Here is a 14,198-nt window from a genome sequence, read left to right as displayed (position 1 = left end):
ATGGCAAATTTTCCTCTCTTGCACCTCCCTTCTGATTTAGGATTTCTAGGAGTTTCTAAGCACTCCTTAAAACCACACCCACTGAACACAGGAGTGCAGGGAGTGCAGCTGAGTTGGGGGTGGACGAACCTGTCGCCCTAGATGTGCTCTTTATTTGATTTCAGGAAACTCACCCATTTCTTACCCCTCTGGTGCCCTAGGACAGAAGGTACATTCTTTCTGTACATTCTTATCTTGCATCTTCAGGCTTGTAGGGCTATAGTTCAGCCTACAGCACTCTATCATAATTCTTGCTTTTCAAATTCCCTTGATGCACTTTAAAAATATCTACTAATGAGAGTAAAAGGAATAAGCCATCTTTTGGTTTTGGTGTTTATGTGGTCCCCTTCTAAAGTGCAGAGTGCAGGGAAGGGCCCATCTTGGAATTCTGAGTGCCCAGCACAATACATAGAGGAGACCCACATCAATGTATATCAGATTACACGATGTTCTCCATTTCCATCCACTTACCAACAAAGGCTATATTTTCATTCTTATTTATGGCTAAGACTCTATTATATATGTATACTGAAGGATGTGCAAAATAGGCCCCAGGGAACTTCCCTTATCTAGGACTGTTCCCCTACCTGCCCTCCTGCTATGTGTGTGGGGACATCCCAGTGGTTAATTGGAGCTTTTGTCATTGAAGCAGGATAAAATAGGAGCTCAGGCCTCAGCAGGAAGGAAGGCAGGAAGGCTAAATGGGGAAAGCACACACATAGGAATATTCACCTGGCCCCTGCCTATAGCTGAACTGTCTGTCTTCGGTACTGAACCCCCATGATCTCTATCTGCACTCTTTGAAGGACATGGAAAATAACAATCCCCAAGGAGAAAGGGAGAGTAATGGGCTCTGAACTGTTGCAACTTTCCTTATGTACAACCATTCCCCTGACTGCCCAAGGTCTCCCTCCAGCTATAACCAACACATTTCCTGCCAGGACTCAGCCCCTCTAAATCCTATAAAACTCAGACCTTTATTGTAGCCAGTTGCCATTTTTCCCTCTTGAAAATGCTTAATTAAGCATTGCCGGTCCACTGAGGCCTGCCTCCATTTTCTTTTTCTTTCTGCATTCTCTTTCATATACCACCATTCATTCATTTCTTTCTTTCCTTTTTTATTTTGGTACAGGGATAGAACTCAAAGGTGCTTACCCACTGAGCCACATCCCCAGTCCTGTTTTACTTTTTTATTTTTGAGACAGGGTATGGCTAAGTTACTTAGGGCCTCATTAAATTGCTGAGGCTGGCCTCGAACATGTGATACTCCAGCCTAGACTCCCATGTTGCTGGGATTATAGGCAAGTGCCACCACACCTGGCTATACCACAATTTCTTAATCCATTCATCTATTGATGGGCATCTGAGTTGATTGTATAAGGTAGTTACTGTGAATTGTGCTGCTATAAACATTGAAGTGAGTATATTGTTATAGTATGTTGATTTTAGAACTCCTGTACTCCTATACTATTCTTTCCTAAAATAATTATAAGGAAGTTGTGAAGGCAATCTCTGCTGTGTTTTTGAAAATGTGTTTTCTCTTTAATCATCATCCTTTAAGGCAGCCACTATCATTATCATTATTATTCTCATTTTATAGGTGAAGAAACTAGACTCTGAGAGTTTTATGTAGTTTTGCTTCAAGTTCAGAGCTAGCAAGAAAAAAAAAGACTTAGGGCTTAAACTCAAGCATGAAGGATTGATTCCATATTCTTTGCCTCTTAAAATCCACCCAGATGCCTCTTTTATGAAATCCATTTAGGCTTTCATAAAAAAAATGGTAGGTACATGTAGGGAGGATGATGTTTGAGCAAAAATAAAAAAGGAAAAACAGAGTATTTTGTGTTCAAGGTAAATGAGGACTAGAACTACATTCATTTCTCTAGAAATCAAGATCAGTGATTTGGTAAATGTTAAGAACTCCTCAGTTTCTGCAACTTTCTCACATTTGTTTTATTTTTGTTGTTTCCCTAAAATTACCTGATATCAGTAAGAGATCTGAAAATAAGGAAACAGTTTGCATTTGTGCTATAGAATCAAGGGAAGGGAGAGTGGGAGAGAACACTGGATGTCTTTCACCAGTAGCTGGTTTGTGGATAAAGGAGGGGGAAAGGCTTCTGGAAGCAGCCATAGAGAAGGGGTCCTGGATGTTCTCATACTGTATCCATGGTTCTCAAATTCCAGACCTTCCAACAGAAAGAGACAGCAACCAGAAATGGCATACTGCTTATTTTATTGGTGTACTGAAGATACAGTTATGATCCTATTGTTCCAAGGCATGACTTTCTGAAGGACATCATCATCTCCCTTACTTTCTGAAACAAATAGGGAAAGTTACAGAGGAGACATGATATGCAGGCAGTTTCTATACTTCTCTGGTGCCGCTGAGGTAGAGTAGTGAGAGCCTGAGTCCTTTCCCCTTCTCTTTCCACCTTTTCCTTCCTAATTTCTTCTTGTATATTCTGGCTATGCACCTAACAGATAATGTGCTTTAAAATGTTTATTTTGAGAAGAAGGAAAAAATATTTTTCTTAGGTTATTATTATTATTATTATTATTATTGGTACTAATGTCTGAACCTAGGGGTGTTCCCTTCCACTAAGCTACATTCGTACTCCTTTTTAATTTTTATATTGAGATAAGACCTTGGTAAGTTGTTGAGACAGGAGGCTGAGACAGGAGGATTACAGGTGTGCACTACTGAGTTGAACTGAGCATACAGTAATTTAAAGATAAGTGTTAAAGAATCCTGTATAATAGTTGGCAGCATTATGTTAAGGAATCGTTTAGGAGAGATACTTGTTCTGAAAGTCGTGCTGTGAGACAGAACTGAGCAATGAGTGATTAGGTAGAAACATGAGATGAGACGTCATTGAGTCTGAGCAAGAGGGTAGAGGACCAAAGGGAGAACATTGCTCTACTTCTGCAATGCAGCATAATTTAAGAGAGAAAATCATTATGAAAAAGAATTTGGAGACAGTGTTCCTCAAAATCAGAATTACCTTGGAGAGCTGATTAAAACATCAAGGTCTTCCTATACTCGCCCAGAATATCTGAATCTAAATCTTTGAAATGGGGTCTAGGACTATGTAGTTTCAGCATGTTTCCAGTTAATTCATTTGTACACTATAGTTTGATAAATGTAGGAGTTAGGGTCTTTTATGGAGAGTACATTTGAATCATACCTGTCATTGACATTTTGTTTACTGAGGTTGTTGGCCTTGGGGAGGTCCTTGTGGTCTGCTCCCTTGGGAAGAGCGTGGTAGTCCCTGTTGGTTACCAGAACGAGGAGGGTGAGAATGCCACTGCTGGCCTCCTTGTGGTATTGGTCCTCGTTGGGGTCCAGGAAAAGGAAGGTGGTGTCGCTGCTGATGTCCTCTATGTTGAGGTGGTCTGTGTTTGTGTCCAGGACAAGCAGGGCGAGGATGCTGTTGATTGCCTTCTTGTGGTGGTGGTCCCAGCTGTAAACCACCATCTTCATCTTCATCCCCATCATCAGCAGGGGGTCTGGGTGGGTATCCTCCAGGAGGTGGTGTCGGAGACTCTTGAAGAGGGCTCTGGCTTGAATCCTCAACTTCTGTGTGGGTGCAGCACAAGAACAGAAGAGCATATGATGCAAGACTCTTCTTTCTCTTTACCTCTCTGACCTCATCACACAGTTCCTTTTTCCCAGAACCTGTCTTTCAACTGCCAACATCCCTCATGCCTTATGCTTCCCTGTGCTTGGCTACTCTTAATCCATACTGATATTAAGAGTATGTGGCCTTAAATTTGGCAAAAAACAAGGTTTTGGATGCCTTAGATTTCACAGAAGAAATCTCCCAAAGCAGAAAGGGAACAAAGGAAAGGACTATTGTTAGTTATGTTGCCAGTTATAGTTCAGGACAGTGTAATAACTTACTGCTTATGAATTCAAGTCTGGGCTCCAGAGCCCTGTGTTAAATAAAACTAGAGGTAGCTGCTCAGGGCCCTAGACCCAGGCAGAGAGATACTAAGGGAAAGGGGAGAAAGACAAATGAAGGTCCACACAGGATTCAATGATTTCCTGTGACACTTTTTTTTTTTAAATCAGTGACAGGGACACAACTGAGTGGAGAAACATAGAGAAAAGGTCCACATACGCTTATTTCTGTGCATTTTATCATGAAACCATATGATTCTAGAGAGAAATACTGGGGAAGAAGGAATCCCTTGAACCACTCTTAGTACTATGGAGGAGTCAGAATTGGACCATTCCTCATTGGTGCATCAGCTCTGAGCAGTCATTTCACTGTGGGAGAACATCGGAAAACTACTCTTTTAGCCATCCAAGAACCCTGTTACTCGAGTCCATGTCCCTGCTGATGGTTCTGAGAATCAAGATTGGGGACAGTTTATCTACATCTGTAGGGGAACCAACATTTGTTAAATGCTAAAATAAAAATGCTGATAATAAGATATCACAGAACTAAAACATTCCCAAGAAAATGGAGAAACAGGAAGTTCATTAAGGATGAATTGGGCCTTACCTGATACTAAGTAGGAAAAGTCTTCATAGCTGACCTCTAGGAAATGAAGCACAGGATAAGTGAAAAGTTAATCACCAATCTCTCAGAGCTCACAAGAGTCACATGGGGAAAGGTGACTTGCAACCACAAGCTGTATAGCCCCTAAGTGAACTGTTAACCTCTCCCTGTGCTGCAGTTGGAAAAGGAGGAAGACATGAGGGACTACTGCGTTCTTGCCGTGCTGAATCTCAGCCTCCTGCTCTAAATAAGAAACAAACAAACAAACAAACAAATAAGCAGCAAGTTTTTTTTTTGTCCCCCTTAGATTCCCTTAAAACTTACTGCTAATTGTTCTTAAGCATTCTGGGCATTTCAATGTTACGTTTTAATATAATTTTACCTTTTTTCTTCATTAAATCCTTTGCTTCTTTTCACATCCTTTCTGTTTTTCAATCACTATGATAAACACCTGCATAAAACAATTTAAAGGAGGATAGATTTGTTTTGAGTCCTTGTTTCAGAGCTTTTCATCCATAGTCAGCTGGTTTCATTACTTTGGTACTGAGGTTAGACAGGACATCGTGGAGGAAGAGTGTGATGGCTGAACTCTTCAGGTGTGAGTGTGTGTTGGGGTGAGTGGGGGATGGGGAGAAAATGAGAAAGAGCTCGAGCTCACAAACTTTTTTAAGAGAGAAATCCAACAGTAAACATTTAGGTACAAGGTCACATATACTACTTTATAGTATATTGAAATAATGAATGTGGGTTGGAGTAAAATGCATAAATTAGGCCCTAATATTTCTATCTCTCCAGGTAGAATGAGTCAGCTATATTATCTGGTTCTCAGTCTCTGAAGCAGCTCCTATGCATGCTAATCTTCCTCTGTCATGTAAGGCTACTAGTGTACACTGTCTAGTTCGATTACAAAAATGTCTTCACAACTGGGCTTCCCTCTACCAGTCTTCCCATCCTTTCATGCATCCTTTGCAGCACAGGGAGCTGTTTCTACAAATGCAAAACTTACCTGAACATTCCTCTGGTCATAAATTTTTTATGGCATTCCCACTGTACATTAAATAATAAGGCCTTGATGTGGAATGAGGACATAATTGGTCTTGCTCTTGTTATGAACTCTAGAGTCCACTCTTCCCTCTCATCTCCTGTACTCCCTCCTCCCCTCCCTCTCTGCAATGTGGTTTCCCAAGTCCAAGGAGAGTCCAATCACATCCTTCCCCCTACTTATACCTTCATTTGAGCTCTGAGCTGAGCTCAGGGCCAGCAAGGCTGCTGCGAGCAGGACCACCAGCATCTTGGAGGAGGCTCTGAAGTCGCTCCCAAGTCTGTGCTGGGGAAAGTTGGTCAGCTCCCTTTATAAGGAGAAGAGAAACAATGGTGCCTTTGAGCTCCATCCTGGGTGAACTCACAGCTGACACACTTGGTTGGATGCCTTGCATCCCTCACTTCTCTTTGGGATTTCAGCCCAACAGGATGGGTGGGGAGGAGATTATGATTTTTGATAAAATTCAACATCCTTTCATCATTAAACAAACAAACAAACAAAAAACCCTCCAAGTTAGGTAGAGATGAAATACACCTTAACACAATAAAAAGCCATGTTTGACAAATCCATAGGCAACATCATAGTGAACAGGGGAAAAATCTACAATAATTTCTTCTAAGATCACTAATAAGACAAGGATGTTTACTTTCTGCATTCCCCTCACTTTTCTTTTTGGTACTGGGGATTGAACCCAGGGCCTCATGAATGCTGGGCAAGTGCCCTACAGCTGAGCTAAATTCCCAACCCTTCACTTTCACTGCTCTCATTAATGTAATATTAAAATGTTAGCCAGAGCAATAAAACAAGATAAATAAATATAAAAAGCATATAAATAGGAGGAATTCATTTTATTCCTGACATTATTTTATTCGTAGAAAACCCTAAAGACTCCACCAAAACTCTGGTAGAATTAATAAATGAATTCAGTAAATTTTCAGACTACAAAATCAACATAGGAAAATCAGTAATATCCTAATACATCAACAACGAACTTGTGCAGAAACAAACCAATAAAGCTATCCCTCCTGCAATAGTTACAAAAAATACTTAGGGATATATTCAATCAAGATAGTGGTAATATCTATAATGAAAATTTCAGTGATGAAAGAATTTGGAGAGGAAACACACACACACACACACACATACACACCATGAAAGACATCCCGTGATCTATAGATTCAATGCAATCTCCGTCCAAATATAAATATCATTCTTCACAAAAATAGAAAACACCATTCCTAGAATTCACATAGAATCATAAAGACCCCATGTAGCAACAACAAAAAATTATGAACAATAAGAATGAAGCAGGATTTCAAAACATACTACCAAAGCTGTAGTAACTAAACAGCATGGTATTAGCATAAAAACTGATAAATATGCCAATGGAACTGAATAGAGAGAACCCAGAAATAAATCCATGCACTGATATAGTCAACTGATTTTTGACATAGGTGCCAAAAACACACATTGTAGAAAGGAAAGTCTTTTCAATAAATTGTGCTGAAAAAGCTGTATATCAACATGCATAAGAATGAGGATACCTTGCATACAGAAATCAATTAAGACTTGGTCAAGCTCCTTCTAAAACTACCATGAAGCTTATAGAAAGGGACATACAAGAGGTAGTTGAAAACACTGGGTTAGGCAGTGATATTTTTTTTTTTATAAGACCCTGAAAGCAGAAGCAACAAAGCAAAAAAATAGACATCTGTGATTATATCAAACTAACGGGCTTCTGCACAGGAAAAGAAAAACTGAGTTACACTGACCAGTGTAACTCCACATCATGTACAAACACAAAAATGGGAAGTTATACTCCACGTAAGTATGATATGTCAAAGTATATTCTCTCAATATCTACATTCTAGATACATTCATGTATAACTAAAAAGAACAAATAAAAAAAAAAACAAATTTTAGACTGGGGCAGGAAAGAACTGAGTGAAGAAGCAACCTGCAGGATAGGAGAAAACACTTGCAAACTATCTCTCCAAGAAGGGATTAATATTCAGAATACACAAGAAACTAAAAAAACTCAACAACAAACCACCTCCAAATAACCCAATTAAAAGTGGGCAAATGCTCTGAATAGATGTGTCTTAAAAGAAGGAGGACAAATGTATGGAAATGTATGGAACAATTATCAACATCACTAGTCATCAGGAAAATACAAATCAAAACCACAATGAATTAATGCCAACTCCATTAGGATTGCTATCATCAAAAGAATAAAAAATAACAAATGCTTGTTAGGATGTGAAAAAGGGTAATTATAATAATAATTATAATTATAATTCCACTTCTGGTGGAATTATAAATTAGTAGAACCACTATAGAAAACAGTATGAACATTCCCCCTCAAACTAAAAATAGAACTATCCTGTGATCCAGCTATTCTGTTCTACATACCAAAGGAGGGCTGGGGTTGTGGCTCAGAGGTAGAGAGTTTGTCAACCACACATGAGGCACTGGGTTTGATTCTCAGGACCACATAAAAATAAAATAAAATATATCATGTCCACCTATAACTAAAAAAAAAAAAAAAAAAAAGAATGGCGTTAAAAAAAAAAGAGCTCAACCTATATACCAAAGGAAATGAAATCAGTATATGGAAGAATTACCTGCACATACACATTTATTGCAGCATTATTTACAATAGCAAAGATATGGAATCAACCAAAATATCTATTGGTAGATAAATGAACAAAGAAAATATCATGTACACACACACACACACGAATATTCAGTTACAAAAAAAGAATGAAGTCCTGTCATCTATGGCAACATGGATGGAACTGGAGGACATTATGTTAAGCAAATTAAACCAAACAAAGAAAGACAAACACATATTCTTGCTCATGTGTGGATAGTAAAAAAGTTGATTTCATAGAGAGCAGAATAGTAGTCACTAGAGGTTAGGAAAGTTAATAGGGAAAAAGTATAAAGAAGGATTGAATATCATATATTAAAATGCTATTATATAGGAGGAATAGGTTCAAATGTTCTATAGTATAGTAGGGTGAATAAAGTGTACAACAATTAATTAACACTTTATAAAAAACTAGTAGGGAGGAATCTGTAGGTTACCAATACAAAGAAAGAATTTCTTTTTATGGACAGAGAAATCCTAACTACCTAGATTTGATCATTACACATTATACACCTGTGTTGAATTGTCAAACTGGACCACATAATATGTACAATTATTTTATGTTAATAAAAAAAGAAAAAAACTCATGAGTGATCTTTCTAATGTGCACTGTTAATCCTCTTTCTTCCTGGCTTAATACTCTGTTGGCATTCCAATGTCCTTAGGTTAAAAGGACAAATTCGTTATCATAGCTTAAAAGATCTTCTAAAAATAAATGGCCCTTTTGCTCTTTCTTGCTGAAAAGAATTTGTTCAAGTTATTTTACAAGGCAGACTGTTTCTATCTGCCTTCCTAAGTCTAACAGTACAACCTGCACAATTCTTTTATACTGACTGAATTAAATATAACATGATCATGAATTCATAATCAGAAAGTTATTGTACACCAGGTTGATGGTTAAGTACAGTTTATTTTTGCAACACTGGAAATAATTTTAAGTGAACTAACACTGTTTCTTATTTTAGTAGTCTAACAAATGCAATTTACTATAACAAATGTCTATATTTTCAAGCCTACCAGAGAACTTTCCTTAGAGGTACTAAAAATATTATAGAAAAATCCTTTATTCATTTTAGTAAATAGATATGGGCACAGCTCAAGTTTGTTAGAAGATACAGAAAAAGTTTGAATTTACCTTAAAAATTATTTTTAAATTTCACTAAATTTCTCTGTTTTCTAGTTAAACTTAGTCTATACATAAGTGTTCCTGATTGTCTTAAAAATACCTTTAAATTTTTGTAGGAAAATTTAAATTTAAAAACGCAGTCTCATTTTAATTAGGATCCAAAAAAGGTTTGAGTACTTCACTTTGTCAGATTTGAATTTTCTGCAAAGGTAACAAAGCTTACTATTATTTGAGGTCTTTCATTTACACAGGACCTAAGTCCCTAGGAGGAACTGAGCAAATCTGTATTCATAATTTTGTATTACGTTTCTTAAAGAGGGTGAAGAAAATTCTGTCAACTTTAGGCTTCACAAAACTGGAATCTTTGATTGCTACATTTTTAAATGTACAGAAGTTCTCTTCCCATTTCATTAACTTACTGATGTAAGAGATTCTACCTGGATCTGCTTTTTAGTCCATTCTGATACCCACTACTGTGTCCCTCTGTCAAAAAGACTATCAATCTTCCTGGTTTGGCCATATTCTAGGCCATATTTGTGCCTATTTTTGTTACCTGGGTAAAGAGTTTTCCCTGTTGGAGCGTGGAGGGAGTGGGGGGCTTTACTGGGATTTAATACAAAAGTACAGAGGCGGAATTCAGTATATTTATTGCTTCTTCCCTCTATTCTGTGTCTCTGTTATATTAAAAGTCAAGTGAATGAATTATTAGGGAGAAACACAGTTCTTCAATCTGAAAAACTTCCTTTAGAAAGGACAGAGGTAAACATGGGAGGTACAGAAACTACAACTTTAATGTTAGCTGAAAGTCTGCTCTTTGAGAAAAATGTGTCTTGCAGGAACAATTCCTATCTTTCTCAATATCATGGGTTTTACCCATACTTCTCTTCCTTATATGTTTTTCACATAGTCGTCTGGGAGAACACATCTTTCTTTATAGAGGTTAGTTCTGCTATAGATTCTTGTGGTCTGTGAACTGATACCTTCAAGCTTTAGCTGGGTGCCAAGAAGGATTTGCTGGGTTGTAGAGACTCCAAGAAACAATTCCTGTTAAGAACACAGCTATTATTATTATTAGAGTCACTGCATAAGAGGAAATTTTGTTGTTATCTGTGATAGACTGACAAGACAATTTTTAATTTCTTCTACTAAGTGAAGAGTTATAGGGTCTCCCAGTTTATTCCAACAGGAGACTATTTATCATGTGTAGAAAAACATTGTAAAGAAAAACTGAAAATTCAAAGTGTGTAATATACAAGTAGGAGAACCATTAAAACTTTGAATACATATATTTATATTCCTAGAATTAGATCTATAACATCTTGGGTTATGGAAAACTTGTAGATGTGATTTTAAAGCCAGAAATTTTTGCGACAAGGAAGTTACAGGAAAAATCAGAACATAAGGACAATATTTTAGAACCCCTGACTGCTCCAAATTTTTTTTGAACAAAATAACAAAAGGGAAAGGAAGAAGGGGTAGATGATGATTTATATCAAAACCACAGGAGAGATGTGGTTGTTTTGTCCAGCTCGCCAAGATTTCTTTCTTTCTTTCTTTTTCTTTTTTGGTTCTAGAGATTGAACTCAGGGGCACTCCATCACTGAACCACATCTCCAGGCCTATTTTTAAATTTTGTTTAAAGACAGAGTTTTCACTGAGTTGCTTAGGACCTTGATAAATTGCTGAGGCTTGCTTTGAACTGTGATCCTCCTGCCTCAGCCTCCCCAGGCGCTGGGATTACATGCATGCAACCACTGCGCCCGGCTAGGATTTCTTTTCTTTTTTAAATATGTTTTTAGTTGTAGATGGACACAAAACCTTTATTTTACTTATTCATTTCTATGTGGTTCCAAGGATCGAACCCAGTGCCTCACACATGCTAGACAAGGGCTCCATCACAGAGCTACAACCTAGCCCTGATAAAAACTTTTGATAAGATGTTTGAATGCTTGTACTGCTGGATCTAGTCATCCAACTATTTTCATCAAAAATTTCCTTTTTTAAATGTAAGTCGGGTTTCTTTCATTTGGAACCAAAAATGATTTTGGTGGGAAAAAAAAGTGCTAATTGCAAAATGTGACCATTAAGATATTTCTTCCAGAAGCAAGTATAAGAGTAGCACATATTTCATGAAACAAGTGGGTGCATTTCTGTCAAATTCCATAAACTTGAACTTTCTAAAAGCTGTAGGATTGGGTGCCAACCCAGGGAAGAATGGGCAGAAACTCATTTTATGCCCCTTTGGGAAGCCATTGTTCTGTCATAGTCCAATAGTATTTAGGAGTACATCTGTAAAGCAGAGTGGAATATAATGGGGGTGAGTTGGCTATTCTTGATACTTATCGGTAATCTTAGTACTCTGTTTTTAAACCAAGTTACACATTAGAATGACCTTAGAAGTAAAAACAAAAAAACAAAACAAAACAAAACAAACAAACAAAAAAACACAAAACTTGTGGCTATATCACATCCCCAGAGGGATTCTATTTAATTAGAACAGAAAATGGTTTAGCCAATAGGAATTTAAAACTTAAAAAAATTAAAATTTAACATTTTGAAATAATTTCAAACTTACAGAAATGTTGCAAGAATAGTACTGGGAACTCTCATTTTTATGCTTCACTCAGATTAACAAATTTTAAATAATCTATTACATGTTCTTTTTAAATTTCTTTGTATTTATACAAATACACATGCGTTTATATGTGTATACATAATTTTTCTAATCAAGTTGAGTATAAGTGGCATATATTTTGAGCCCTTACTTCATGTTGTTTTTGGTACTGGAGAATGAATCCGGGGATACATAGCCATTGAGAAGCATCGGCAGCCCTTTTTATTTTAGTTTTTACTTGAGACAGGGTCTCATCAAGTTGCTGAGGGCCTCAATAAGTTGTTGAGGCTGGCTTTGAATTTATGATCCTCCTGCTTCAGCCTCCCAAGTCCCATGCCTGGCAAACCTTACTTCATAATACTTCAGTATTTCCTAAGAACCAAAATATTTTATCACATAGTTTAATGTAGTTATTAAAATCTGAATATTTAACCCTGATAATACATTTTATTTAATATTACATTTCGAAGAGGAAGAAATACACACAAATGGCGATTCATATTTATAAAGAACATGCATAATTTTTTGATAACTAATTAATAACCCAGATATAAGTATTTGTAATAGAATATCACACACTTTGTGTGTGTGCTTTCATTTTAATCTCTGTATCTTTAGGAACATATACAGTTCCTGATATACGCTAGGTGACAGATGAAAGCATAAAGCATAAATATTTAAATAAATATAGGGCTGTAAGTTGTATAATATTTTAGAAGTGTTCATTATATAAATGACTTGCTGTCTCAGTAAAAAAATTATAAACACTTGAATTCAGAAAATTTCATCAAGACTTGCCAAAGTAAATTAAGTATATGTTTGTTTCGAGAACAGTAAATACATCTATCAATTTGAGACATAAAGCTGACCATTCATTAGATTTAGTAGACACCAAAATCAGAATTTGGAAAGCCCTCAGTTTCTTCTGTTATTCTATTTTTTTAAAGAGAGAGAGAGAGAGAGAGAGAGAGAGAGAGAGAGAATTTTAATATTTATTTTTTAGTTTTCAGCGGACACAACATCTTTGTTTGTATGTGGTGCAGAGGATCCGGGCCGCATGCCTGCCAGGCGAGCGCGCTACCGCTTGAGCCACATCCCCAGCCCTGTTATTCTATTTTTGTTAAGATGAATATTTTCTACAGCCTGAAATTAATTTTCTTATGGCAAAAGATAGGAAGTTAACTTTTTTATTCTACTATGTATGAAGTTCTGTGTTAGGTTTAAAAATTAATTATTCAAGTAATAGTTTAGGCAAAATCAATGCTTCAGTTAGCTTAATCATATTTGAAAGTGTGAACTGAGCCAGTTATGTTGGAAAATAAATTTGAACTTAGCATTCCTTAAACAAAGGATATTGACTACAACCATTAAAAACCATTGTGCCTGAGATTTGATCAAGAAAAAGAAATTGAGCTTTTTACATTGCCTTTTGACCCCAATTCCCTGAAATGATGCAAAGCACTTTTAAAAGAACGCTATGAAAAATAAGAGAGGGTGTTAACTGGGGATTAGAAATTTATGAAAAATTCCTAAAGGTAGAAAGCATTTAGATTAACAAGGGAAACAAGGTGACAGGAAACACAGCTCAATGTGCACACAGGACAAGACAGCTAAAGAGGTGAGAATGTTTCTGTCTTCCAAGCATGGAATCAGTTCTTACCAGGAGTGGAAGTGGTCCTGTGGAAAAAGTGAGGATGATTGATTGAGATAAGTTGCATTTTTGAGAATCTGGGTCTTCAATACTCTCCCTGCCCTTCTGATGCTGAGCAGCAGGCCTAGTGCATTGGCTTCTAGGTTAAAATGGCGAGTGTGAGTTTTCAGTCCTAACCTTTAAAAGACAGTGTAGTATCTAGATACCTAAAACCACCAGTCCAGAGATGAAGGCATTTGTTTTGCAGACAACGATCATAAATATTTTGGGAAATTGTTTAGAATTAATATACAATTGGTAAACAGAAATGAGTGTGGAAACTCGAAGATCATTGCAGCTTTTGTGAAAAATCAGTGAATGGTGAAAGACAACCAGAAATGATTGCTTATCAAAAATTTTAATACTCCTAGGAGGAGGATAGTAACTATTAGAAAATTCTGGAAGGGAATCTAAACCTTGACAGGGTTTACTGAAAAGACTCATTTTCTTATGATTTACTCATTTCCTAATGATTTAGGAAAGCATTAATAAAGAGAAGGGCATGAATATAAAATTTTAAGCTTCTTAT

This window comes from Marmota marmota, unplaced genomic scaffold, assembly GCF_001458135.2.
Source record: "Marmota marmota marmota unplaced genomic scaffold, marMar, whole genome shotgun sequence".
NCBI lineage: Eukaryota > Metazoa > Chordata > Mammalia > Rodentia > Sciuridae > Marmota > Marmota marmota.
Note: the sequence above shows the minus strand (reverse complement) of the source record.